The sequence below is a fragment of the Bubalus kerabau genome, chromosome 3 (genome assembly GCF_029407905.1).
Source record: "Bubalus kerabau isolate K-KA32 ecotype Philippines breed swamp buffalo chromosome 3, PCC_UOA_SB_1v2, whole genome shotgun sequence".
In the NCBI taxonomy this organism is placed as follows: Eukaryota; Metazoa; Chordata; class Mammalia; order Artiodactyla; family Bovidae; genus Bubalus; species Bubalus kerabau.
The window spans coordinates 24036257-24063846 of record NC_073626.1 but is presented as its reverse complement, the minus strand read 5'-3'; the positions used below and the strand labels follow the sequence as shown (position 1 = coordinate 24063846).

The following is a 27590-nucleotide window of genomic DNA, read 5'->3' as shown; positions in this document are numbered from 1 at the left end:
CCTTCTTTATGAAGTCCAACTCTCACATCCCTACATGACTACTGGAAAAACCATAGCTTTGACTAGACAGACGTTTGTCAGCAAAGTAATGTTTCTGCTTTTGAATATGCTGTCTAGGTTGGTCATAGCTTTTCTTCCAAGCAGCAAGCATCTTTCAATTTCATGGCTGCAGTTACCATCTGCAGTGATTTTGGAGCCCCCCTAAATAAAGTCTGTCACTGTTTCCATTGTTTCCTCATTTATTTGCCATGAAATGATGGGACTGGATGCCATGATCTTAGTTTTGTGAATGTTGAGCTTTAAGCCAACTTTTTCACTCTCCTTTTTCATTTTAATCAAGAAGCTCCTCAGTTCCTCTTCACTTTCTACCATAAGGGTGGTGTCCTCTGCATATTTGTGGTTATTGATATTTCTCCCGGAAATCTTGATTCCAGCTTGTGCTTAATCCAGCCCAGCATTTTGCATGATGTCCTTTTCATTGTAGGGGACTGGAATGCTAAAGTAGGAAGCCAAGAAACACCTGGGGTAACAGGCATTTGGCTTTGGAATACGGAATAAAGCAAGGCAAAGGCTACTTGAGTTTTGCCAAGAGAACACACTGGTCATAGCAAACACCCTCTTCCAACAACACAAGAGAAGATTCTACACATAGACATCACCAGATGGTCAACACTGAATTCAGATTGATTATATTGTTTGCATCCAAAGATGGAGAAACTCTATATAGTCAGCAAAAACAAGACCAGGAGCTGACTGTGGCTCAGACCATGAACTCCTTATTGCCAAATTCAGACTTAAATTGAAGAAAGTAGGGAAAACCACTAGATCATTCAGGTATGACCTAAATCAAACCCCTTATGATTATACAGTGGAAGTGAGAAATAGTTTTAAGGGACTACATCTGATAGACAGAGTACCTAATGAACTACGGACGGAGGTTTGTGACATTGTACATGAGACCAGGATCAAGGCCATCCCCATGGAAAAGAAATGCAAAAAAGCAAAATGGCTGTCTGGGGAGGCCTTACAAATAGCTGTGAAAAGAGGAAAAGCAAAGAGCAAAGGAGAAAAGGAAAGATATAAGCTTCTAAATGCAGAGTTCCAAAGAATAGCAAGAAGAGATAAGAAGCCTTCTCAGCAATCAATGCAAAGAATATAGGAAAACAACAGAATGGGAAAGACTAGATATCTCTTCAAGAAAATTAGAGCTACCAAGGGAACATTTCATGCAAAGATGGGCTCGATAAAGGACAGAAATGGCATGGACCTAACAGAAGCAGAAGATATGAAGAAGAGGTGGCAAGAATACACAGAAGAACTGTACAAAAAAGATCTTCATGACCAAGATAATCACGATGGTGTTATCACTCACCTAGAGCCAGACATCCTGGAATGTGTAGTCAAGTGGTCCTTAGAAAGCATCACTACGAACAAAGCTAGTGGAGGTGATGGAATTCCAGTTGAGCTATTTCAAATCCTGGAAGATGATGCTGTGATGCTGTGAAAGTGCTGCACTCAATATGCCAGTAAATTTGGAAAACTCAGCAGTGGCTACAGGACTGGAAGAGGTCAGTTCATTCCAATCCCAAAGAAAGACAATGCCAAATAATGCTCAAACTACTGCACAATTGCACTCATCTCACACGCTAGTAAAGTAATGCTCAAAATTCTCCAAGCCAGGCTTCAGCAATACGTGAACTGTGAACCTCCAGATGTTCCAGCTGGTTTTAGAAAAGGCAGAGGAACCAGAGATCAAAATGTCAACATCTTCTGGATCACGGAAAAAGCAAGAGAGTTTCAGAAAAACATCTATTTCTGCTTTATTGACTATGCCAAAGCCTTTGACTGTGTGGATCACAATAAACTGTGGAAAATTCTGAAAGAGATGGGAATACCAGACCACCTGACCTGCCTCTTGAGAAACCTGTATGCAGGTCAGGAAGGAACAGTTAGAACTGGACATGGAACAACAGACTGGTTCCAAATAGGAAAAGGAGTATGTCAAAGCTGTATATTGTCACCCTGCTTATTTATCTTATATGCAGAGTACATCATGAGAAACGCTGGGCTGGAAGAAGCACAAGCTGGAATCAAGATTGCCAGGAGAACTATCAATAAGCTCAGATATGCATATGATACCACCCTTATGGCAGAAAATGAAGAGGAACTACAAAGGCTCTTGATGAAAATGAAAGAGAAGAGTGAAAAAGTTGGCTTAAAGCTCAACATTCAGAAAACGAAGATCATGGCATCTGGTCCCATCACTTCATGGGAAATAGATGGGGAAACAGTGGAAACAGTGTCAGACTTTATATTTTGGGGCTCCAAAATCACTGCAGATGGAGATTGCGGCCATGAAATTAAAAGATGCTTACTCCTTGGAAGGAAAGTTATGACCAACCTAGATAGCATATTCAAAAGCAGAGGCATTTCTTCGCCAACACAGGTCCGTCTAGTCAAGGCTATGGTTTTTCCTGTGGTCATGTATGGATGTGAGCGTTGGACTGTGAAGAAAGCTGAGTGCCGAAGAATTGATGCTTTTGAACTGTGGTGTTGGAGAAGACTCTTGCAAATCCCTTGGACTGCAAGAGGATCCAACCAGCCCATTCTAAAGGAGATCAGTCCTGGGTGTTCATTGGAAGGACTGATGCTAATGCTGAAACTCCAATACTTTGGCCACCTCATGCGAAGAGTTGGCTCACGGGAAAAGACCCTGATGCTGGGAGGGATTGGGGGCAGGAGGAGAAGGGGATGACAGAGGATGAGATGGCTGGATGGTATCACTGACTCGATGGAACTGAGTTTGAATAAACTCTGAGAGTCAGTGATGGACAGGGAGGCCTGGAGTGCTGTGATTCATGGGGTTGCAAGTGTCGGACACGACTGAGTGACTCAAGTGAACTGAACTTTGCATATAGGCCTTCCCTGATAGCTCAGTTGGTAAAGAATCCACCTGCAATGCAGGAGAGCCCCATTTGATTCCTGGGTCAGGAAGATCTCCTGAGCAGGGATATGCTACCCATGCCAGTATTCTTGGGCTTCCCTTGTGGCTCAGCTGGTAAAGAATCTTCCTGCAATGTGGAAGACCTGGGTTTGATTCTTGGGTTGGGAAGATCCCCTGGAGAAGGGAAAGGCTACCCACTCCTGTATTCTGGCCTAGAGAATTCCATGGACAGTCCATGGGGTTGCAAAGAGTCAGCCACGACTGAGCCACTTTCACTATTCACTCTGCATAGAAGTTAAAAAAGCCAGGTGACAATATATAGCCTTCCCAATGTTCTCCTTTCCCAATTTGGAACCAGTCTGTTGTTCAATGTCGGGTTCTGATTGTTGCCCCTTGACCTGCATACAGGTTTCTCAGGAGGCCGGTAGGTGTTCTGGTATTCCCATCTCTTGAAGAATTTTCCACAGTTCATTGTGATCCACACAGTCAAAGGCTTTGGCATAGTCAATAAAGCCAAAGTAGATGTTTTTCTGGAACTTTCATGCTTTTTCTGTGATCCAACGGATGTTGGCACTTTAATCTCTGTTCCTCTGCCTTTTCTAAAGATCCAGCTTGTACATCTGGAAGTTCTAGTTCACATACTGTTGAAACTGAGCTTGGTGAGTTTTGAGTGTTACTTTGCTAGCATGTGAGATGAGGGTTACTGTGCAGTAGTTTGAACGTTCTTTGGAATTTGCCTATCTTAAAAAAGTTAATACGCAATAAAATGTCAGTATATATGTATGGGTCCTGTGAAGACTTATAGATCTTATTTTTTAAGCCTGGAAAGAGACAATGGCAGCTGGAGGACATTTTGAGTAATCAATTCATCATTCAGAAGTGCACTCCACTTATCTGAGAGTATAAACTAGAGTAGACAGAAACTGGCCCTCATAATGCAACGTCACAGAAGAAGTTGAAAGACATCATTGATTCATTTATCCAACCTGATTGGTTACAAAGTAGCAGACCAACTTCTGATGTAGATCACTGCTCAAAAAGATTGAAATTTGTCATTCTTTTCCCCTCCCTCACTCTCCTCCAACCCCAGAATCTGTACCCTCTTCCCAAATGAGGGGAATTTCACACTTGATGATCTTGGTGGAAGGCAGACAGCTTCCTCCATTAGACAGAAAACCTTGCTTCCTAAATATTCCTGCAGGTAGAAAGAGGCTGAGGCTCCACCAGGTGGGTTACCACATGCTGGATTCTTCCTTAGGACATGGTGCCACAGAGAGACTGGAACTGCACTGAATGCTTTAGGCACACAAGGCACACGGGGCAGGGATAGCAGGGTGACGGCCAGGTGTCAGGAGCAGCAGAGAGCAGGTCTAGCCCAGGGTCCATTGTCCAGCATCAGGGCTGACAGTGCTGTGAACAGGGGTATCTGTGCTCACCTGCAGGGGAAGGGGTTCGTGTGTAGGACCCGACCAGGGTGGGGTTGAGGATTCTGTTTCCGGCTGTGGCCTCAGGCTGTTCAGTGGTTTTCCCTGAAATAAACTCAAAACCACAAGTGTGCCTCTCTCTGTTCCATTTAGAACAATTTGAAATCTTTTTTTTTCCACCCAGAACTACCTAAGAATACCATGCAGGGAAGACTCAGAAAGCAAGGATTCAGAGACTTTTCTTTCTGCTCTATTATGCTTGATATAAAATATTGAATCAGTTTATGGTGTACAATTGTTGATTTGATACACTTCTGTACTGCAAAATAATAGCCACCATTGCTTTGTCTGACAACTGAATAATGTCCCATGATTACCTCTTCTGCATGTGTGGAAAAAATTTACTCTACTCTCTTAGAAACTCAGAGACTCTCTTTATGGTGAGCTGATAATCACTTCCTAAATTTTCAGCCTGGCAATAGCACAGGGCAGAAACAACATGTAACTCGCACCAAATGTTTTGTCTTTTTCCCCTCAGGAAAAAAAAAAAAACATTTTACCCCGCCTTAATATTTCCTGATCTTTAAAGTCAATGGATCCCAGTCTGCTCAGGACTGCTTGGAGAGCTTGTTACAAAATACTCAGGACTCTTCCCAGATCCACCATCTAGAGTGTAGGGCACAGAGTCTGGGAATCTATTATGAACGAGCCATACAGGGAGGCTGGTGCACAACCAGGTGGGAATCCAGATGTGTGTTCTTGCTATGAAATGTGTGATCTGAAGATCAGCCCCAACCATGTTATAAGTCTATTCCTTACCTTTTGTCTCTAAGAGGAATGCAGGTGAAGGACATTCCTTCATGTCTTTCAGGACCCCTTTCCATGTGCCATCTGGACGTCAGAATGGTGCCGTCTGCTCAGGTGTGTGGTCTGATAGGTTCCCATAGTGCGGGGGATTCAGGATTCAGTCCTCGTCCCTCTGCTTCTATAGCCAATTCTCCCCTCATCTGTGATCTCATCTGTTCTCAAGGGTCTAAACATCATTTATATGGTGTCACCAGTTCCATCTATTTCTGCAGTCAGGTCATCTCACCTAAACCCTAGACTAGTAACCCCAACTCAGTTGCCACTTCCCTAAACCAAATGCTGATGGCGATGCCTCCTCAAATATGCTCCTTCCAGAGTCCCCTCATTTCCACAGTAGGTGCCGCACATGCTTACTTGCAAATCTCAAATTTAGCAGTCCTCCTTTACTCTTTCTCATAACTGAGATGTAATCCACTATGATGTGCTGTAAAATACATTTTCAGAATAGATCAAGAATCCACTCACTCACCACTATCTTCCCTGCTCACACCCCAGACAAGCAGCAGCCTCCCCAGCCTGGACCCTGTGCTGTTTCCTTCAGGCTCCTCTGCGCCTCCCTCGCCCTTCACCTCCTGACTCTGCACAGCAGCCTGGCTGACCCTTCCAGAGAGCAGTCACAGCGGGTCCTCCTCTGTTGGTATTATCCTATGACTCCACAGCTTACTGAGATAAAATCAACCCCCTCTAACATCCTGCAGGCCCACAGGATCTGGCCAGACATGGGCTCTCATCACAATTCCTTTTCCTTCAGCCCCAGCTGCCTCCTGGCTCTCCCTTGAACACAGACACTCTCCTGCCTTCGTGCATTTGCACTGGAGGCTCCTCTGCCTGGAGAGAACCTCCCCTAGCCCTCCTTGTGGACATTCCTTCATGTTCTCAACATCTTTACTCAAAGGTCACCTTTTCAGTGAGGCCCCTGTCCACTCTAGTAACACAGCCACCTTCCCTGTCCCCACACACTCATACTCTGGATCACCTACCTCCGAGCACTTACCAACCTGTAAGGGAAACACTTCCCTCACTTACTAGGCTCATAGTCATGCTCTGCCCCTTCCCCCTAGAACACTGCACATGGCAGACAGGGTTTGTCAGTTATTAGTTCACTGAGTTCTCCTAGATTCAAAAAGAGTGTGTCATGTCTCCATCACACAACAAATATCAGTTGAATGAATGGCCAGTAAAGCGCTTCCCTATTCCAGAGATAGTGTCTTTATTGATGTGACCTCAGGCCACATGCTGTCTCGTGGCAGTTACAGCACAACCTCCATTCGCACTGACCTCAGTGCCGCCTGTATTTTGCTCACAAAGGCTGATCTCCCTTCCCTCCCACACCGATCAGCCTGCACACCACACACAAGGCTCTTTGTCTCTTCAGAAAGGAAGATCCTTTGCTTCCGGCTCCTATATTCAACCTGCTGTGATTTTATTAGACTCTGCTTTTTTAAATCCATGCATTGAGATGGGAGCCAACAGTGGCTTTAGAAGATGTAAGGGCAGAAGAGGGGGCAGACTGCAGAGAAGAGAGAAGTCCAGCAAAAATTAAGTCAAGATATGAAACTATTGGGTCCCTCCTCTTTGCAAGTTCCATCACGTGGTTCCTTTAAAAAGATGAAGAAAAGTTGGAAAGAAGAATCCAGCAAAATCTCTAGAAGGAGAGCAAGAGCTGGATGGCTCTGAAATTTCTCTCTTGACACAGCTGAGATCCTGTGTGCATGGATCCCTTGACTTGTGGGGACAATGACAGGCAAAGTGACCCCTGCTGCTCTCAGAGATGGGATCACCCAGAGAAGAATGAGACCAGGACTCTACACATGAAAAAGAACAGTCATTACACCAACAACAATAATACCAATAACTACATAAGCAAAATATAAACACATTCAAAAATGACAGGACCTAAGGATTGGACCAAGGCCTGATCCTAGGCTAATCATTTAAGAAACATACCAGGCCCATGGTGCTGGAGATACAACAAGGCCCAGGTGACTTCTCAGTCCATGATCACAGGTCCTAGGTGGGACAAGGATTTACTGAGGGGACGAGGACAATGGAATGGAGACTAAGACCCAGCCCAGGAGTGACCATGCCCGGCGCATGGGCAGTGCATGCATGGCTACCAGGCACAGATCACTGACTGGGCACAGCCCTGTCCACACTCAGCTCCTCACAGCCTCTTCCTGTTCTCCTGCAGCTGATTCAGCACAGCAAACATGTGGATGGATCTGGAAGGTTCTTGGTGTTTTAATTTATTTCCTCTTTCAAACTTAAGGAATCGTCACCTTTATTATCCAATCCCCTGTCATGGCACCAATTAGTAAAAACAAATTCATATACACAGATTTTACCTTCAAAAAGGAAATAAGACATCATTACTCAGTAAATATGAAGCAAAGACAGCGATGGAGATGGCCCAGCCCCATCTCTGCTGGAACAGGACAGTCTATCAGGGAAGAGAACATTAGGGTGGTGGGAGGAGGCGTGGTGGGCAGGGGTGACCAGTCTCCCCAACTCCTCATGTTACGCTAATAGGAGAACAGACACATTCAGATGCAGCTGCAGAAAGAGGGGTCAGGGGATCTGATGTCACAAAGTGGCTCTGAGCATCACTCAGTTCCCCCAAGGCAGCTGTCTCACATTGTGAGAGAAAAGAATCAGAACCAGTTCAGGTCAGTCATGGAAGGGCTGACATTCTCCACAGTCCCCCACAAGCTCACATGTCCCACTCAAAGATCCCCAGCACCCAATGTGTCCCTTCTGACCCAATCCCCCTTCCAATCTAGACCCTCCAGGGTCTCACCTTTAGGAACCTTGAGAGACACATCAGAGCCCTGGTCACTGTCACTGCCTGGGGGAGAACAAGACCAGGACGTGGTCAGAACCCACAGGAGAGAAACTAGAGAAGGCACTTTGAGGAGGGTGAGCCCCCCATGACCTCCTGTCTGTACCCTCACAAGGGTCTCAGGAATCACCCCCTCCATACTTACTTGCAGCCTGGGTATAGGTCTGTCCTTTTTCACCTGTGAGAAGAAAATATCATGTGAGAGGCCAGGGAGAAGGCTGAGTCATGAGACCCTACAGGAACCCCTAGTCCTGGACCCCAGAGAACTTTCTGGAACTGTGGTCAAAACTCATGCTAGAATCAGGAACACAGAGAAGTAAGATTGGGCCACCTGCCCTCCTGGAGGTCTGTCCTCAGCAAGGACCTCCCTCTGACCTTCAAGTGCTGGAAACCTGGTCCCCAACTGGACTTAGGAAGGTGAAAAATTTGTCTTTCATAACACACGTGTTTTAGAAAAGGAAAATGTTAGCATCAGATCCAGACTCCACATGTGTGTGGAGGGTACTTTCTAATAACCAGGCAGGTAAACTTCTACCTGGGCTGAAACCCCCAGTGAGAGAAGAAATCTCAGATCACTCCCTCCCTTCCCTACCTGAGTGCTTCTTCCTCCAGATCACAGCTCCAGCCACCACGGCCACCACGAGGAGAACCTGGACAAGAATGATGCCCATGATGGGGACAGAGGGCTGAGGAGGTTCTGTGGAGGCAAGGGAAGGGGCCCTGACCTCAGGCTTGAGTCCTGACCTTGCTGAACTGAGTCCTGAAGGGCTCCTGCTTTATCTGAGAGGAAGCTCCATTCCTACCCGCTCCTTACCCCATCTCAGGGTGAGGGGCTCCTGAAGCCCCTCGTGCTGCACACGGCACTTGTATCTCTGCTCCTCTCCAGAAGGCACCCCCAGGGCTGCCCACTTCTGGAAGTTTCCGTCCCCTGAAGGCCTGGTCTCCACAAGCTCCATGTCCTAGGTCTGGTCCTCCTCATTGCATTGCCAGGTCAGTAAGATCTCCTCAGGGTAGAAGCCCAGGGCCCAGCACCTCAGGGGGACCTCATGGTCAGAGATGGGGTGATGGGTCACATGTACTTTTGAAGGGTCTGAGGAAGAATCAGAAAAGTCAGTTTGTGTTACCTCCATGGGTCACTTAAACAGCATCATGTGATCATCCTGAGAAAGGACAGACAGTGATTTTTTTCCCCAGCTCTACTGAGGTATACTTAACAAATCAGTACACATTTAGTGTGTACTACATGTTGCTTTGATATATATGTACACTGTGAAGGTAATTAATGTATTCATGAACTTGCCTTATGTGTGTGTCTGTTTGACAGGGGTGATGACAATGATTAAGATCAATTTTAAAGTATACAATACAGGATTATTATTAACTATAGTCACCAGGCTGCACATCAGATACCCAGACTTATTATGAACTTTTTTTACCCTCTGAGCTATGGAACATTCAAGACCGTGGTTTTGAAAAAAGCAGCACAAGAGCTAGATAACAGCCTCATTTCAGAGATCAGGGATGATCTACATTAGTCCTTGGAAATTTCTCGAATGAGAGACTAGGATAGGAGCTCTAAAAATGTGAGGGGGAGAATACAGACTAAAGGTCCTGATTCTGGTGGAGGCTGAATGACTCAGAAAAGCTGGAGTCAGGCCTCCTAAGGTGTTCTCAGGGTGAGAACAGGCCTTAAGGGAGAAAGTCATGGATCACAAGATGATGGCCAGGGTCACAGGGCACCCGCACAATGCGAAGCCCACCTACCACAAATGGAGAGTAAGCCCCTCTTGGCCCAACTAAAGAAAAGCCTGTTCAGCAGTGCAGTCAAAAATAAATTAATTTTAAAAATCACATTCGGCACATCTGCTGCAATTAAGCTAATTCGAGTTAAGTTCTTAGCAGTCCACTGTCATCTACCACGATCCATCCAGTTTTTGCTAGAACCAGACTGGCAAATTCACTGCTAATATATTTGGACCAGGCTCCACCCCACATCCCTTGTGTATTCAAGGGCGGTATTAAGCACTTTCATTGCCCTTGAGATATAAAATTGGTTTAATTTTCTATCCTGGCTAAGGTTCAAAGGCTATTTAATGGGCTTCCACTTGGCCTATATTATCACCAAGCTTTTATTGCACAGGTCAAACAAATGTGAGGTTCCAGCAATTGTTAAACATGGCCATTCCAATGATGCATTTGGAAACTGGGGAAATAATCACAGGGGGGATGTGTGGACACAGAGAATCCACTGAGACATGGGTGGACCTGAGATAGGACACAAACTATTTCCTGGCCCTCATCTACATCTCTTCTAATTGGAGTCCATGACGGTGCTTTGGTTCCCTAAGAATTAGTGTCAAACTGGACTCTGTGTCTAATAAGCCTAGCAAAGATCTGGGCAGTTTCTTTCTTCAGTGTATTGTGGCCGTTGATTCCTTTAGTGAAGGACTTGGGGAATTACAAATGTACCACTCCTGCTATAGTGTTACAGAAACTATGGGGGCCTCTAATTAATGGATTCTGGGTCTGACATCTGGAAACTGGTCAAGGAATCATAATTTTCTATTGAGGCCATTTATCTTAGCCTTCAGCTTATTTGTCATTCTTCTACTGGCTCAAATATTAGACAACACTCTTGTAAGCTGCCCTTCTATCTTGCCCCAAGGAGTGTAATGGTCTGTTACCCATTTCCAAAATTCCTCACAGTCAGAATTTCTCTGGTTTCAATTCTGACAATGATGGCTATTTTGACGATTCTGCTCACTTGGTTTCTTACTTGCTGTCACCTGTCCTCTGGCTTTCTGGGATCTTATTATCCCCACTAATGCTAAGGAGACATTAATGCTAAGTTCTGTGATATTATCTCCTAGAGTCAGCCCCAGCTCGCCAAGGACAGACACAATGAGCTTGATACTCCCCTTACGTGTGCATTCCTTATTGCCTGATAAACAGTATCTTTTGGGTCTCTGCAAGGAAACAGTCACCTGTGTGTTTTCCAGTTTTATAGCATAGATTCAGATTAGCGTGCCCCCTTCTCTGAACCTTTTCATCTTTCTTTCTACAAACTCCCATGGCAGTTCTGGCATCTATATTTCATTTAATTGAGCCATCACTTTCATTAGAACAGTTTATTTTGAGATATAATTCACATATATTATTCAATCGTTTAAACTCAGTAGTTTTTACTATGTTCATAGAGCTAATGCAACAAATACCACACATCAATTTTAGAACATTCTCATCACTCCAAAAACATTTTCAAAAACATTTTCATCACCACACATCTATTATTTCTAAGCAGTCATCCCCATTTCCGTCCAGCATTCCGTGAGCCCTCGGCAACTACACATCTACTTTCTGTCTTTATAGATTCACTTATTAAGGCCCCTTGTCACCAAGTCGTGTCTGACTCTTCGAGGAAACGGACCCGTTAGATAAATGGAATAATACAATGTCAATCTTTGGTGACTGACTTCTTTCACAAAGCAAAATACTTTTGCTTTCAAAAGTTCATCCCCATTGTAGCATGAATCAGTACTTCATTCCTTTCCATGGTCAAATAATATTGCATTATGTGGACATATCACCTTTTATTTATTCATTCATTCATGTGTTCATAGACATTTAGGTTATTTCTGTGTTTTAGTTATTATGAATAATGTTGCTTGAATGTATGTCCAAACTTAATAATACACTTTAATAATTATTACTTCATGTAATTTTGGGAAGTTTCTATGTTTATGTCTTCAAGGTCACTGATCTTTTCTTCTGCAATGTCAAATCTACCATTACACATCTACCATAATCTACCAGTCTACCAATACACATCCAGTGTATTTTATCTCAGACATTTTCATCTAGAATTGTAATTGTGATCTTTTAAACATCTTTCATGTCTCTGGTATAACTTTTTGAACATAAGAAGTACGTTCATAGTAACTTTTTATTAAACTGACTGCACTGTGCAATGTATGGGATCTTAGTTCCCTGACGAGGGATCAAACCCGTGCCCCCCGCATTGGAAGGCAGAGTCTTAACCACTGGACCACCAGGGAAGTCCTATAATAATCTATAGTAACTTTTATTGTCACTGTCTGCTAATTCTAACATCCTGGTCTCTGCAATTCTCAACTCTGTCCCCTTAACTCACTGGGACTGCTGGGCTCTCTTAGGGCTCCTCCCTTCCCACACTGTGTTCTGGAAGCTCTCTCCAGGAAGGAAACTGGACAATTGTAGGCCTTGCCGCGTTCGTTTTCTTATTTGTAGAAGCCACAGTGCTTGTGCTGCCTGATGTCCAGGGTCTGAATACTGTTGTTTCATATGTTTATCTGAATTCGTCATTGGGTAAGACAAGAGAGTAAATCTGATTCTTAATGCTCCATGATGGCATTTTCAAGCTTGTCATTTTTCTCTTTACACAAAATATCTGGGTTGCTTTATTTTCTGTTTTACAATTTAAAATATTGAAGTTTTATGTACTATCTGTTGTTTCTTGCGGTTCTCAATCATATTGTCTTTTGCCCACTTGTACTTACACATCTGCTCCCAGCTGTTCCTTTATCTTGCACCATTATTTGTGTAAATTCTTTGACATGTAACATAGGTTAAATGTCAAACAAATATATTAGCAATAAATGTGAACAAAAATGAAAATGTGGACTAAGAAATGGAATATAACAAAATAGATCAGTTTGTCAGAGATGAAAGTGAATGAGGAGGATATTGTCAGTATAAGGAAAAATACTGGTCGTAGTATTGGGGGAAAAAATCTCTTTTTTTCTCCTCTTCTTACCAACTCTATTAATTTATGTTTACTCTTAGAATATTATAGGGTTGCAAAGTAAGGAGTAAAGGCAACATTTAATTGAGTAATTGAATATTAGATTCTATAAATATGGTCTAAATATAAATGATACCAAAACAGTGAGTGAGTGAAAGTCACCCAGTCGTGTCCAAGTCTTTGCAACCCCATGGACTATAAAGTCCATGGAATTCTCCAGGCCAGAATATTGGAGTGGGTAGCTGTTCTCTTCTCCAAGGGATTTTCCTTACCCAGGGATCAAACCCAGTTCTCCTGCATTGCAGGCAGATTCTTTACCAGCTGAGCCACAAGGGAAGGCAACCAAAACATTATACAATATAAAATTAAGTGTGGTAAGTACAAAGCCCACTTTCTCAACCACTCACAGAAAGCTATCTAAAATACAGACTCCTTTGCTCATCTCTATCCTGAAGTATAGAATTTGGAGGGGGGAATAAAAGAATTGAGTACATTAAATTTTAATAAGCAGTTAGGCTTTTTACAACTTTGAAATAAAGTAGTATAAAAAATTTTTTTAATGGAGGATAATTGCTTTACAATGTTGTGTTGGTTTCTGCTGTACAACAAGGTAAATCAGCCATAAGTATATATATATATCCCTCCCTCTTGAGCCTCCCTCCCACCCAAAGTAGTGTAAAATTCCTAAAGGGCACTTTTGCAAATCATCTCCACAGTTTAAGTGTGCTTGTATTTTGATGCAGAAATAACTAAATTCCTGGGACTTTTCTGGCTTCCCAATGGTTAAGACTCTGCGTTTCCAATGCAGGGGGCATGGGTTCAACCCCTGGCTGGGGAGCTAAGATCCCACATGCCGAATGATGCGGCCAGAAAAAAAGCAAAAAAGAGAAATCACTAAACTCCTAAAAAGGATTTATCCTAAGAAGATAATCACACCTGTCTCAAAAATATTAATATGTGTTTAACGATGTTTCCTGAGTTGTGGTTTACACAAGCAAAAGACTGGAACTTATCTAAATGCTGTAGTCAATATAGTGATGGTGTGCTCAGTCATGCTCGACTCTTTGTGAGCCCATGGACTGTATGTAGCCTGCCGGTCTTCTTTGTCCATGGGATTTCTCAGGCAAGAACACTGGAGTGGGTTGCCATTTCCTCCTCCAGGGAAGATCTTCCCCACTCTGGGATCAAACCCAAGTCTCCCGCATTGCAGGTGGATTCTTTACTGTCTGAGCCATCAGGGAAGCCCATTATAACAATGGAAACTGTGAATAAAGGAACACTTAATATGTCTCAGGCAATAAGACCATGTGATTTACATGGTCAAATTTTATCCTCAAAGCAAACCCATGAAGCACCCAATTTGTGATCATTTTGTACTGAGAGAGTTTAAGGAGGTGGTGGAGTTGGGGTTGGGATTGAACCCAGGATATCTTCCGTCAGAAACCTTTGTGACTTATTTTCCATTAGTTCCCTGTCCATCAGGTAGCAGGCATGACTCTGCACCCCGTGCTAGTGAACTGTTGCAGTGTTCCAGAATGTTCTATGATAAGAGGCTGCTAGGTTCAGAAGTCAGGAGGGCATCAAGTGACAGTGTGGCCTAACTGCCTGAGCCACACTAAATCATCCAGGATATGTTTTGAGGCCTCCAGTGGGTCAGGATCTGCTAGTTCCTGGAAACAGAAGGAAGAGCAAGGGTAAGAGCCTGGTGATATGGCGCTTTAACTGTCATAAGGGAAATGAACATTTAGCAGAAATCGTAAAAGAAGATAATCAAGAGACCTAATGGATTCCATATGACTATAATCAATAATATATAAAAGATGCAAAAAAGATATGGCATATGAAAAAAGACCAGAATTACATACTATTGTATACAGAGAAGAAGAAAGCACTCTTAGAAATTAGAAATATGATCACAGAAATAAATAATTTAATAGAAGAATTAGAAAATTAAATTGTACTTCCATTTAGTGCTACAAAATGGAGAAGAAATGGCAAGAAGGAAAGAAGAACCATAAGAGTTCTGGGTTATCAGCAAGGGATTCCAACACATCAAGAACATAAGTTTCAAAATGAATGGAAAGTAGCAAATGTTTTTAAAATTTCAAGGAAGTTTCTCAGAGTTTGACAGACAAAAGTTTATACTTTGAATGGTCCCAACCAAGTTCTCGGCACAGAAGATGAAACCAGATCCACACAAAGATATATCACAGGTGAAATTTTGGTGAAAAGGGTGCAAAAGAAGAGACCTTGAGCACTTCCCTGGTGGCACAATGGATAAGAATCCACCTGCCAATGCAGGGGACGCAGGTGTGAGCCCTAGTCTGGGAAGATTTCGTATGCCCAGAGCAACTAAGCCCAGGCACCACAACTACTGAGCCTGTGTGTCGCAACTACACAGCCCACTCGCCCTTATGCTCACCCCGACTACTGAGCCCTCAAGCCTAGAGCCTGTGCTCCACAACAAGAGGAGCCGCCTCCCGCTCAGTGCAACTAGAGAAACCCCTTGGACAGTGACAAAGACCCAGCGCAACCAAAAATAAAGTAAGTAACATTTTTTTGAAAAGAAGAGACTTTGAAAACTTCAAGAGGCAAAAAAATAATCTGCTCTGGAGAAGCTAGAAAATGCTGAAGCAATGCTTTTTAAATTCTGAGGGAAATTATTTCCAACACAGAATTCTATACCAAGTCACTATGTGAGTAAGTGGAGAAGGCAATGGCACCCCACTCCAGTACTCTTGCCTGGTAAATCCCATGGATGGAGGAGCCTGGTAGGCTGCAGTCCATGGGGTCGAGAAGAGTTGGGCATGACTAAGCGACTTCACTTTCATGTTTCACTTTCATGCATTGGAGAAGGAAATGGCAACCCACTCCAGTGTTCTTGCCTGGAGAATCCCAGGGACGGGGGAGCCCGGTGGGCTGCCGTCTATGGGGTCGCACAGAGTCAGACACGACTAAAGTGACTTAGCAGCAGCATGTGAGTAAGTGCTAGTAGTCTAGACATTTTTAGATATTTGTGTGTATGTGTGTGTGTGCGCGCGCTAGTCACTCAGTCATGTCCAACTCTTGGAGACCCCATGGACTGTAGCCCATCAGATCCTCTGTCCATAGAATTCTCCAGGCAAGAACACTGGAGTGGGTTGGCATGCTCTTCTCCAGGGGATTTTTTTTTAGATATTTAGAGTTTCAATATTTTACTTTACATGTTCCCTTTCTCAGGATACTAACAAGATGGAGTAAAGGGAAAGTGTTTGAAAACCAAAGAGAGGAACATGTGAGATCCAGGCAACAGGGCAAGCCAGTAGGAAAGAGAGGCAGAGGTCAGCCTGGGCTGAAGTGAAGGAGATTCCGAATGTCATCCACGCCCAGGCGAGCAAGGAACCTGTCTCCATGTGGCAGCACCAAGGGCCGTGGGAAAGTGTGCAAAGAGACGAAGTTAGTAGAATATCTGATGTGCTTGAATATATTCATAAGGACTTAGGCTGTGGAGGAAAGTTTGGGAGTGATCTCATAATCAATACAACAGAAACTAAGCAAATGAAGGAATAAGACATTTATTAACTCCAGAACAATGTTTTTAAAAATTCAAGGGAGAAAAATTATCACAGTCTACTAAATGCTTAGCTGTGAGTAGCATTTGTTTATACGGTCATAATAATGTAGACACTGAACACTGAGCTAATAAAAATTATAAAACAACTATTTGAAGGATTGTGGTATGTTAAAGAGAGCTAATTCACTAAAAGGATACACATACAAAAACAAAGATGGAGTATTTTGAATGTGCTATTTAGAGGAACAGAAATACCAATAAGAGGAACAGACACAAAGTTAAAGAGGTTGGCTCTGGGATCAGAAATGGGATGTATGGAAGATTGGGAGGCTTCCCTGGTGGCTTAGATGGCAAAGAATCTGCATTAAATGCGGGAAACCTGGGTTCATTCTCTGGGTCAGGAAGATCCTCTGGAGAAGGGAATGGCTACCCACTCCAGTATTCTTGCCTGGAGAGTTCCATGGACAGAAGCTGCAATCCATGGGGTTCCAAAGAGTTGAATATGACTGAGTGACTTTCACTTATTCAATTATTTCCATTAACAGGCCTTGTAGTAGTATTTATTTTTCAAGATATGTGCATATATGTATCTGATAAAAATAAAAGACAGCACAGTAGGTGAGAGCATGGACTCAAGTATTGTTCTATAAGGAAAGTCATAGAAATGGGGCACTGGTTGGAGGGGGATATGGCATCAAGTGGTGGATTTTAATGGGACCATTTTGTTTTCATTTATTTGGTTTCATTTTGTTTGTTCTAATGAGAGGTATTAATATTACAGCACATTTGTATGCAAGAATGAGTGATACAGTAGAGACTAGGAAGTTGATTATTGGGGGAAGCAGGGGCCCAATCTTATGCTCAAGCTGAGAGGTGACCTTGGCTAGGTGCAGGACCATCCATCATCACTAGTTGGAAGGCAGAGATACAGACACAGAGCTTGGGGGCACTGAGATCTGTGCCCATCAACTTAGAGCTTTGGCACCTGGGCAGCATCAGTTTATATAATAAACTAGAAGAAAATACAACAGAATATTTCCAAGTGTAAAGGCTACAGCTATTTTTATTATCATTTATTTTTATCATTTTATAAATTTTCTATAGTGAACATACTTTATCACATATTTTAGAATTTCCATATACATTATAATCAGAATTTTAAAAACTTCGTTTAAAGTTTGGAAGGGAAGACCAATGGGTAGAAAACGTAGGGAACTTGGGGCGAAGAGCTGGAAGTGTAGGACTGCCATGTTTGGACTCTGGTGCAATAAACTTACAGGGCTGTTTCTCCATTTCCAGGACACTGTTCTCTATGAAGGGCAAGCAGGATCCTTCCCTTCTTTGGGAGGCTAAGTCATTTATTACTATCTTGTCAACTCATTGATGCTTTTAAGAAGATGGTTTTTGAGTTTAACATGGTATTTTTGCCTCTTTTCAGTGGAAGGATTTGTCCACATACTATAGCCCATCTTTTCTAGAAATGGAAAATGGAAGTTCCGTGAAAAGATCTTTGGGGAGTTTCTGGTTTCAGTTCTACACATAAGCAGCTTGGAAATCACCTTTCTGTCCTTAAGACAAGTAAAAACCTGAATGAGCTGAAAAATTACCAGTTCTTCTAGAATTCACAAAAGAGAGGAAACAGGGCAAACCACTGCCCCCAAGATGAAAAAAAAAAAAATTCCCAGAAGTTCCCCAAAGCAAAATTTGAGTTTACTACACACTGGGAACTATTCATATGGCATTTACATTGTATTTACAACCATTTCCATAGCAATTACAGGTATTGTATTACAGGTATTAGAAGTAACCTAGAGATGGTTTGGAGAAGGCAATGGGACTCCACTCCAGTACTCTTGCCTGGAGAATCCCGTGGACGGAGGAGCCTGGTGGGCTGCGGTCCATGGGGTCGCTAAGAGTCAGACACGACTGAGTGACTTCACTTTCACGTTTCACTTTCATGCATTGGAGAAGGAAATGGCAACCCACTACAGTGTTCTTGCCAGGAGAATCCCAGGGACGGGGGAGCCTGGTGGGCTGCCCTCTACGGGGTCGCACAGAGTGGGACACGACTGAAGCAACTTGGAGGAGGAGGAGAGATGATTTAAAGTACACAGGAGAATGTGTGTAGGTTATGTACAAACACTATGACATCATTTAAAAGGGACTTGAGCATCCACAGACTTTGGTATCTTTGAGGGGCCCTGAAATTAATCCCCTGTGGGTGCTAAGGAACAATGTAGATCAACTGAATAGAATGAGGAGCCTAGAAATAGACCCACATAAATATTGTCAACTGACCTTTGACAAAAGAGCAAGGCAATACAATGGAGGAAAGATAACCTCTTTAATAAATGGTGCTGGAACAACTGGACATCTATATGAAAAAACATCAGTCTCACACAGACTTTACACCCTTCACAGAAATTAACTCAAAATGGAGTATAGACCTAAATGTAAAATGTTAAACTATACAACACCCAGAAGGTGATATAGGAGAGAACCTTGATGAATTCTGGGTACGGTAATGACTTTTTAGATACAACACCGAAGGCACAATCCATGAAAGAAATAATTGATAAGCTGGACTTTAATTAAAGTCTTCTACAAATGTGAGCGAGGATGTGGAGAGAAAGGAACTCCTATGCACTGTTGGTGGGAATATAAAATTAGAGCAGCCATTATGGAAAGCAGTATGGAGATCTCTCAAAAAATTAAAAATGGAACTAGCACGTGATCTAGCAATTCTACTTCTGGATGTTTATCTGAAGAAAATGAAAACACTAACTCAAAAAGAGATGTGGCAGCCATGACGATGGAGAACACCGGATGTCCGAAACCCCGGGTGGGGCGACTGGGTGAAGGAACCCCTGAGTATGAGGCTGGACCACAAGTTTTGCCAGCTGAGCAAGACCAAGGCTAGAGCACAGAGGAGCGAGCAGCTGCAGGAGGAGGCCGCCGTCTGCCACCAGCTAGGGGAACTCCTGGTGGGATGGCTGTGGCCAGGCTCTGGCCTCCATCCTGCGGGTCTGCCGCTCGCTCAGCACCGTCTACCTCCAAGCCTGTGACTTAGGCCCCAGCTTTTCCCTGAACCACCAGGAGGCCGTGAGCAGCACCTTCCAAGATGCCCAGTGCCTGAAGACACTGGCTCTGTCCTACAATGGCCTGGGCGCCACTGCCCTAGCCCAGGCCCTGAGCAGTCTGCCGGCTCACAGCCTCCTGCATCTGGAGCTAAGCACTGTGGCTGCTAGTGAGAGTGACCCAGGCCTCATGGACCCTGGTCAGCTACCTGATCCAGAAAGGCTGTGCCTGGGGTAACTGAACCTGTCAGCAAACCACCTGGGCAACGTGGCCTGAAGAGCTCTGAACTGATGTCTCCGTCTCTGCTTCTCACTGGTCTCACTCACCTGTCTGCCCACCCTGAGATCAGTTGAACTGGCCTGGAGGAGCTCCTGGCTGCCCTCCGGGATCGGTCCCGAGGCCTCGGCTTCCTCCACCTGTCAGGCTGTGCTGTCCAGGCCCTTGGGCCTGGGCCTCTGGCACAAGGTTATGGTGCAGCAGCCGTCTCTCTGCTGAGGACCGTGATGCCCTGCCTGCTAGCTGGGCCCCAAAGGGTGCGCCCTGGACCGAGGCCCCAAGCTCTTCTTCAGGTGCCTCTGACTGGCCAGCACCATGCCCCGCCCAGCCCACCCAGTCAAGCCTCTACTAAAGGAAGCCATTCTGCCTGCACCTCCCTCCACTGCTGCTGTCTGGAAGGCAAGTGGGAGGCAGAAGGCAAGGTTGTAAAGCCTAGAGCCCTCCTGGAAGTGAGGATGTTACTGAGACAGGTTCATCTGCCCAGTTAGCAGCAAGTCAAAACCGCAACATGCCAAGGTTGGCAGCAGAGAAAGGATTTAGTCACAATGCAGCCAAGTGAGGTGACGGGAGGACAGATCGAATGTTTTCTTCCCCAAAGACCAGGGGCTTGCGATATTTCCAGGACAAAGAAGCAGGCCAGGGGAATTCCCTGGCGGTCCAGTGAGTAGGACTCAGCACTTTCACTGCTAAGGGCCCCGAGTTCAATCCCTGGTGGGGGAAATAACATCCTACAAGCCAAATGCCTGTCTCCTCCTCCCCAACCCCATCTCCCAAGCAGGGTAGTCTTAGGCATAGGAAAAGGACATTGGAGGCAAGAAAAAGGTGAGGTAATCTGCTCTTCAGAGCCGCATCTGAATTACTTGCTTCTTCAGGGGACCCATGTTAAAACATGGCAGCGCATGATTGTCAAGGGGGTTCTGCTGTCAAAATGTCATTCATTAGACACCTGTGCAGGGCCAGTTTTTACCGGGGTCCAGCCCTGCAGGATCCAGGGATACCCTCAGGATGAACGGCATCGGCGAGACAGTAAAGAGGCTGATAGTCCTTGGTTTACACAGAAAGCCAATAAAGCCCCTGACACGGGACTTGCTCTGTTCATGGAGGTCACAGGTGCCCTCTCAAAGGAGCGAAGATGCAGAACGCCTTCTCTCTGGAGTGAAGATGCAGAGCGCCTTCTCGATTGGGTCTTAGAAGCCCGGGCAAAAAAGTGAACTCAGAGAGCCTCTGTGCTCCAGGGAATCAGCCTGAAAAGAGAGAGAGAGAGAGAGAGAGAGAGAAAGAGAAAGAATGAAAGACACAGGGAGACCAAGCTCTGATGAAGCTGAGTCTGCAGCTTTATTTTCAGAAGGAGCTTTTATATCTTGAGTTACACATTTCCAGAAGTAAAAGATACAAAGTCATGCAGAGTCAGCTCAACATTACATCAGTTTGACCTTCATAGGGACCAGGATGTTTTCTGCATACCTTTTCATTTACAAGGGTCTTTGTGTTATGTACATTATCTTCTGGCCCTGTGGCCTGCCAACATTTTATGACTCTTTTCTGATAAAGGTTGGTCAACCAGAAAACTTGTTTTCCCTTAAAGTGTTTCTCTTTATTCATCCAATCTACTAAATAATGTTACATTCTTATGGAGCAAAGGTGCAGTGGGTTACAACAAAGAAAGAACTTATTAACTCAAAGGTCTGATGTTGCTAATGCCAAGGCTACTGCTTGCGTTTCTTGCATACCAACTATACTAGCTAATGCACTCCCAGGTGCACACTGGGTAAAGGACAAGGAAACTCGGTAGCAAACATTGGCTCAACAATGTAGTATTATTCTAATAAAGCTTTTTTATCACTCGAAGGTTATGCTTGGGGTGTTGTGAACAATCATGTTCGTTAGTTGCAAGAGTGTGGATAAACCTGTCAAGCAAGCTAAAATGGTGACAGAGGGGTTAGAATGAAAATACTCCTTTCAAGCCCAGGAGACTTATTAACTAGAGCCCTAAGTTGATTTCTTCAGAGAAATCAACAAGAAAGTTGATTTTCTTCAGGGATAGCCCCCTGTTAATGTCAGAAGAGTTGGTGAAAGGCATAATATAGTAAACAATAGACAGAATTTGGTTTTGCGGTAGATGCTCGAGCAAGTCCAGGGAATCCCTCGAGTCCTGATCCACCTTCGCCTGTCAGATCTTCTCCTCATGACCTTTGTCATGGGTGGGATCTCCTGTGGTGGCTCCCGGCAAGTTTTAGTGTCAAACATGCAAATTTTTGTGTCAACAATTAAAACCAGCTTGATCAGTGGGGAGAAAAGAGATGTGCACCCCCATGTGCACTGAAGTATTATTACTACAATAGTCAAGATATAGGGACAGCCTAAGTGCCCATCGATGATTGAAAGGATATGAAAATGTAAGAGGAATATTAGTCTGCCATATAAAATAATGGAATCTTGCCATTTGTATCAAGATCTATTGTACAATGGTGGGACGGGCATAGGATAACTTCATACACTTTTTAAAAACATTTTATCTATTTATTTTTGGTAGTGCTGGGTCTTCATTGTTGTGCAAGGGCTTTCTCTAGTAGTGGAGAGCGGGGGCTTCTCCCTGTGGTGGCTTCTCTTGTTGCAGAGCACAGGCTCTAGAGCATGTGGTTTCCAGTAGTTGTGGCCAGTGGGCTCGGTTGCTCTGCGGCATGTGGGATCTTCCTGGAACAGGGATTGAACCATGTTCCCTGCGTTGGCAGGCAGATTTTTAACCAGTGGACCACCAGGGAAGCCCCAAACACATTTAAAAGGGGAGAAATGGGAGGCACAAAGAGTCATTGGTCTGTAGCAATGTTCAAACACAGCCAAAACCAAAATGAAATTTGTCATTCTTTTTCCACCTCTCATTCCCAACCTCCACCCCCAGTAACTGTGCCCTCTTCCCATGTTAAGGGAATCCCAGACTTTAAGTGCCCTGGTAGAAGGCAGAGACTACCTCCCTCCATATGAGAAGAAAACTTGCTTCCCCAACATTCTTGCAGGTGGACACAGTATAAGTCCACAGTTAGGTGACCACATACTGACTCTGGCTCAGGGTGTGGTGACATAAGCTGAAACAGTGAAGAATGCATTTGGCAAAGGTGGCATGAATGGCAGTAATGACACCCATTTGCCAAGAGAAGTAATGAAAGCAGTCCCAGCCCAGTTCGGGGTCAGTGGTGTGAGTTCTGACATCTGTGCTCAGCTGGGGCCAGTGGGTCCAATGTGGGACCCCACCTAGGAGGATTGTGGATTCTGTTCCTGGCTGTGTAGCTTCAAGCTTATTCTGTGGCTTTTCCTGAAATGAAATGAGTACACAGTTAAGTTCAGTTCAGTTCAGTCGCTCAGTCATGTCCGACTCTTTGCGACCCCATGAATTGCAGCATGCCAGGCCTCCCTGTCCATCACCAACTCCTGGAGTTCGCTCAGACTCACGTCCATCGAGTCAGTGACGCCATTCAGCCATCTCATCCTCTGTCATCCCCTTTTCCTCCTGCCCCTAATCCCTCCCAGCATGAGTCTTTTCCAATGAGTCAACTCTTCGCATGAGGTGGCCAAAGTAGCTTTAGCATCATTCGTCCCAAAGAAATCCCAGGGCTGATTTCCTTCAGAATGGACTTGTTGGATCTCCTTGCAGTCCAAGGAACTCTCAAGAGTACACATACACACAATTTTCATTTATGTAACAGAAAAATTTGTATTCCATTGTTTACATTAAGGAATGAGTGAGAAATCCATTTAGGTAATAGTTTCAAAGAAATCCGTTGGTTTTCATTATTTTGAGCTGATAACACTTTTTCTTCAGTCTTCCACCTGGTTATGTACCTATGTAGGGTAGAGAAACCAACATGCATCTCTAGCCCTTTTCTTCCTAGGAAAATACAAATGTTGAAGTGTGGATTTAAGACTCCTCCCCAACCCGAGTGCTCTCTGATCACTGACCTCAGTCATTCCCAATCTGGCTGAGCTCCCAGATTGCCTGTGTGTCCCTGTGATCACAGGTTCTGGTGGGACAAGTTTCTACTGAAGGGACAACAACAAAGAAACAGAGAAGATGACCCATCCAACCAGTGACCACTTTGAAGCTCACAAAGGACTCAGAACTCACTGGAGAGGGCTCATACCTCCTTGTATCCTCCTCTGGCCCCACTGAGATCAGATGTAGATGCTGGAAGATTCTCAGTGCTTTGGTTTGTTTCCTATCTCAAACTTTAAGAATCTTTTTCTTTATTAACCCATCGACCCTCATGACATGAATTAGAAAAAACAAATTCACATCCAGATTCTTATTTTCAGTATTTCTCAGCATAACATGATGTTAAGACAAAGGTAGAAAGGGCCCAGCCCCGCCTCTGCCAAAACAGGGGAGTCAAACAGGGAAGAGAACACAGGTCAGGGTGGGTAGGGGGAGTGGTGGGCAGGGGTGGGCCAGTCTCCCCACCTCCTCAGGTTATGCTAATAAGAGCACGAATGCATTCAGATGCAGCTGCAGAAAGAGGGGTCAGGGGATCTGACGTCACAATGGTGGGGGGTGGGGAGACTAATTTTGTGTTACTCGGTCCCACACAGGCAGCTGTCCCACACCTAGAAGAAAATGGTCATGAACAAATTTAAGTCAGTCACAAACGCCTTGACATTCTAAACAGTCTGTTGTATGTTCCAAATGCCCACTCAGAGAATCCCCATTACCCAGTCATGCCACCTCTGACCTACTCCTCTCCTGCTTCAGGCCCTCCAAGGTCTCACCTTTAGGACTGGTGAAAGGTAACATCACAGCCCTGGGCACTGTCGCTGCTTGGGATAAAACAGAACAAGGCCTGGTCAGAACCCACAGGAGATAAGCCCAAAGGAGGGATTATGGGATGGGTGAGATCCCCCATGGGATCTCATCTGTACTATTCCAGGGGTCTCAGGGATAACCCTCCAACCCACCCAAACTTACTAGCAGCCTGAACATAGCTCCCTCCTCTGCCTGTGGGGAGAAAGCATCACATAATAGGCCAGGGAGGAGGCAGGGCCATGACATCCTAGAGGAGCCCCCTAGTCCTGGGCCCATTGAAGACCCAGGGTAAGGTCAGGAAATATGAAAAAAGGAGATGTGCAGGCATTGGACCGACTGCCCTCCTGGAGGTCTGTCCTCAGCCAGGACCCTCCCCCCCTGACCTTCAACTGCTAGGAATCGGGTCCCCATCATCAGAATGATTAAGGTGAAAAATTTGTTTTCATGTTCACATATACTTTACAGAAAGGTACATGTTAGCACTCAGCTCCAACTGGCAAGCACATATGTGTGGATGGTTTTTCCAAGGAATGAGGCAGGCAAGATTCTACCTGGGCTTGACACCCGCAGTGAGACAAGAAAACTCAGATCCCTCCCTCCCCTACCTGAGCACTTCTTCCAGATCACAGCTCCACTCACCACAGCCACCACGAGGAGAACCAGGCCAACAATGATGCCATGATGGGGATGGAGGGCTGAGGAGGTTCTGTGGAAGAAAGGAAAGGGGCCCTGACTTCAGGCATGAATTCTAACCTTGCTGAAGTTCTCCTGAAGGCTCCTGATTTCCTGATAATAAGGTTGACCATCCATCCCACTCCTTACGCCATCTCAGGGTGAGGGGCTCCTGAAGCCCCTCATGTTGCACACGGCAGGTGTATCTCTGCTCCTCTCCAGAAGGCACCACCAGGGCCACCCATTTCTGGAAGGTTCCATCCCCTGAAGGCCTGGTCTCCACAAGCTCCATGTCCTGGGTTAGGTCCTCCCCATCATGCTGCCAGGTCAGTGAAATCTCAGGGTAGAAGCCCAGGGCCCAGAACCTCAGGATGACCTCAAGGTCAGAGATGGGGTGATGAGTCACATGGATCTTTAGAGGGTCTGAGGAGGAAGAATCGGAAAATTCACACTTTGTGTTATCTCCATGGGCCATTGAAGAGGCATCATGTGACCATCTTGAGAATGGATAGGACAATGGGTTTGAAAAGAAATACAAACAGCAGACACCAGCCTGGACCCTGGGGTCTGGGAAAATCCCCTATTCCAAGGAAAGTTCTAGAATGAGACACTAATGTAGAAGGCTCCAGGTCTCAAAGGGATAAAACAGATTTCTGGACCCAGTCTGAGTGAAGAATGAATGACTCAGAAAATCTGGAGTCAGACCTCCAAAGATGTTTTCAGGCCAAGAACAAGGCCTTGACAGAAAAAGTCGTGGTTCACCAATATTGCTGTCAAGGTCATAGGGAATTATTGATCAGTTACTTCAGGGATAGTCTTCTTTTCCATCCCCATGAAACTGGATTCCTCAATTGTCCCTTAGAGAAACTCTAGCCCTCTGGATGCATCACTCTCTAGTACAGAATACAAGAACTTAGAAGGATTCCTCCCTCTCCTGCTTAGAAGGAAGAGTGGTATTCTGATACTGATTCCACTTTCCTCTCCTCGTGGGAAGCCAGCTCCAGTCCAAGGGGAGATCAGGGAGATCCCACGCCCCTCCTACCTGTGCGCAGCAGTGTGTCCTCCTGTTCTCCTGGAATCTGTGGAGCCGCTCCATGCACGTGCCCTCCAGGTAGTTTCTGTAGTGCTGTGCATCACCAGAGGCCTCTCACTTGCACTTGGTGATCTGAGCTGTCGTGTCTGCCGCCGTCCTTTTCCGTGATCTGGTGGATGTTGGTAATTTGATCTCTGGCTCCTCTGACTTTTCTAAATCCAGCTTGAACATCTGGAAGTTCACAGTTCATGCACTGTTGAAGTTTGGCTTGGGGAATTTTGAGCATTACTTTGCTAGCTGGTTTTAGAAGAGGCAGAGGAAACAGAGATCAAATTGCCAACATCCATTGGATCATCGAAAAAGCAAGAGAGTTTCTGAAAAACATCTACTTCTGCTTTATTGACTATGCCAAAGCCTTTGACTGTGTGGATCACAACAAACTGTGGAAAATTCTCAAAGAGATGGAAATACCAGAGCACCTGACAGGCCTCCTGAGAAATCTGTATGCAGGTCAAGAAGCAACATTTAGAATTGGACATGAAACAACAGGCTGGTTCCAAATCAGGAAAGGAGTACTTTAAGGCTGTATATTGTCACCCTGCTTATTTAACTTACATGCAGGGTACATCATGAGAAACACTGGGCTGGATGAAGCACAAGCTGGAGTCAACATTGCTGGGAGAAATATCAATAACCTCAGATACGCAGATGGTATCACCCTTATGGCAGAAAGAACTAAAGAACTTCTTGATGAAAGTGAAAGAGGAGAGTGAAAAAGTTGGCTTAAAACTCAACATTCAGAAAACTAAGATCATGGCATCTGGTCCCATCACTTCATGGGAAACTGATGGGGAAACAGTGGAAACAGTGAGAGACTTTATTTTGGGGGGCTCCAAAATCACTGCAGATGGTGACTGCAGCCATGAAATTAAAAGACGCTTACTCCTTGGAAGAAAAGTTATGACCAACCTAGACAGCATATTAAAAAGCAGAGACATTACTTTGCCAACAAAGGTCTGTCTAGTCAAGGCTATGGTTTTTCCAGTAGTCATGTATGAATGTGAGAGTTGGACTAGAAAGAAAGCTGAGCGCCAAAGAATTGATGCTTTTGAAGTGTGTTGTTGGAGAAGACTCTTGAGAGTCCCTTGGACTGCAAGGAGATCCAATCAGTCCATCCTAAAGGAGACCAGTCCTGAATATTCTTTGGAAGGACTGATGTTGAAGCTGAAACTCCAATACTTTGGCTACCTGATGCAAAGAACTGACTCATTTGAAAAGACCTTGATGCTGGAAAAGAATGAAGGCAGGATGAGAAAGGGATGACAGAGGATG

At 44.7% G+C, this 27590-nt stretch overlaps 1 pseudogene; it reads right to left on the bottom strand.

Annotated features, from left to right (window-relative positions):
- Positions 1 to 7752: 7752 nt before the first annotated feature.
- The window catches only part of LOC129647194 (BOLA class I histocompatibility antigen, alpha chain BL3-7-like), a 47477-nt pseudogene continuing 27639 nt past the window's right edge, over positions 7753 to 27590 (bottom strand).